Source organism: Cupressus sempervirens, chromosome 7 (assembly GCF_028749045.1).
Source record: "Cupressus sempervirens isolate cs-2001-9-10 chromosome 7, ASM2874904v1, whole genome shotgun sequence".
Classification (NCBI taxonomy): domain Eukaryota; kingdom Viridiplantae; phylum Streptophyta; class Pinopsida; order Cupressales; family Cupressaceae; genus Cupressus; species Cupressus sempervirens.
This window is the reverse complement of record NC_143124.1, coordinates 346,164,280-346,166,478: the sequence shown is the minus strand read 5'-3', so window position 1 is coordinate 346,166,478 and position 2,199 is coordinate 346,164,280. Positions and strand designations below refer to the sequence as shown.

Genomic DNA, 2,199 nt, shown 5'->3' with positions numbered 1-2,199 from the left:
GTTTTGAATGTGAGTTCAACTGCAGGGTTTGCGTTACAGCCATCCGCTAACTGCACATTATGCTCTGGTATAAATGAATTCTGATAGTGTATTTATTGCGCTCTTATCTTTCTAAGTTTTTTCTACATTTTTCAATTTGAAAAAAAATAAGAAATATGCCCAAGAAAATACCCTTCAGCCAATCAGAAAAATAGATTTTGGTTGTCATAAATAAATTAAAAAATAATACAACAGCAAACTTTGGAAGTATAATAGTTGCTTCAAAAAAGGAAATAGTAGGAGGTCAAACAAAAACAATAGTTCCCTAAGGCAGGGACTAATAAATCACAAAAATAATTAAATGTAAAAGTAGAATGTGCATGTAATAGACATTTTCCAATGGCTTAAACATTCTACACTAGACTTCATTGTAAGACTAAAAGTATTTAATAGTCAAAGTTGACTTATTTTTTGAAAGCTTAATTTTCTTGTTAATGTGTGATTAAAATAAGAGGTTGTAATAATCTAACGATGTTTCACGATTTCCGATTAATGCTCAAAATTTTGAAATTTACAACACCGGAGCTCCTTCCCCTAAACAGAGCGATGGGGAAAGGAGCAGATGTCAAGCGAGCAAGAGGTGTTCAAACTTTCGGGACCTTGCTATCTCACACACGTCGACTGGTAAGTGCTCAAAACCTCCCTTACATTACAGCTACCTTCGTACATTTTCCTTCTCTAAGCGCCCTTGTTTTGTAAGGTCTGATCCAGGTCACAGGCGATGCATAGCCGCCAGTTTGGTACAGGGAGTAAACGCGCAGGAAAGGGAAAGACAAGGAGGTAGGAGAAACGGGGCGGAAGTGTGGTGGAGCTTCTTCAATTTCAAGCTTCTCCGCCCTCTCTTCGATCAAGTCGACGGCTCAATCTTCGGCGCCGTTTACAAATGGAGCAAAAGGGCGGCGCGTGTGCGGTTTCGGCCGTCGGGAGTGCCGAGAATAGTAGTTGCCCTGCGAGGAACGCTAGTAAAAGCGGGGACTGTTGCGACAGATCTCCGGCTGGACCTCACCATTCTCACCAACGAACTCCATAGAAGCCACCGTTTTCACCACGCACTGGACGCCGTCAAAGTAAGCGTTCGCAAGCACGGAAGTGAGGGCGTGTGGATCGCCGGCCATTCTCTCGGCGCCGCCATGGGAATGTTAGCCGGCCGAAAAATGGCGGAGGAAAGGCACCAGTTTTTAGAGGTCCATCTCTTCAATCCGCCCTTCGTTTCGCCACCGGTGGAAAGCATTCAGAATCAGAAAATAAAGCGGGGGTTTCACATTGCGCGAAGCCTGGTGACGGCCGGATTGTCAATGACGTTGCAGGACAAGCGTACCCGAGCTAAATCTCAAAGAACGTTCTCCGTACTGAGATTTTGGGTTCCTTGTTTGTACGTAAATCGAAAGGACATCGTGAGCTCTGGTTATGTGGGCTATTTTTCGAACCAGCAGGTGATGCAGCAAATGGGGGCCGGCGGTATCGCTAAACTGGCGGCGCGGCATTCGATCAGTGACATTGTTTTATCGGCATTGGGAAGGAAGTCCAAGGCTGGGCATTTGATACCTTGTGCGAACCTTATTATTAACGTGAGCGCTTCTCCGAGTGTTATGACTGCACACGGTATCGATCAGTGGTGGGCAGCTGATATCAGAATTGAGTGCACACAGTACAGGCTTGTTTCGACACAAGCTGGCCAAACCGAAACCGCTCTTCGTTTGCGGGCACATATCTGACGGTGGTGGATTTCTTCGTGCACATCTTTACCGTTATTATTTTTTTTCCAATCTAATTGTGAATCGCCATTTGTTCTTCCAGATTCAGTGCATAGGATGGCCCCCCCCTGAAGGGTGGGCTGGGCAAATGTCAGTGTAGATAGTGGAAGACTGGAGTTATATAAATTATTTTTTGTGAGATTCAAGACTGTGGATTGAATTTTTTGCCATCACGCTCCATCCATCGTATAATAGAATTCTCTTCTTCTTTCGTTGCAAACGTTTTATTTAAAATTGTAGATGCCATTTGCAATCGTCCAAACAGTGGCACTAATTTTACTTTATTTTTAATCTGGCTCTCTAGGATTGAATTTTAGATTATATTGTTAGTATCTTAACATCTAATAAATCAATCAATATTCTACATTTAGTGTTTTTTATTAATTATAGTATTATTCTTCTTCTT

The 2,199-nt window shown here is 42.8% G+C and overlaps 1 pseudogene; it reads left to right on the top strand.

Annotated features, from left to right (window-relative positions):
• The first annotated feature begins 601 nt into the window (after positions 1 to 601).
• LOC149546849 (GDSL esterase/lipase At4g10955 pseudogene) lies at positions 602 to 1,754 on the top strand (annotated as a pseudogene).
• The last annotated feature ends 445 nt before the right edge of the window (positions 1,755 to 2,199 follow it).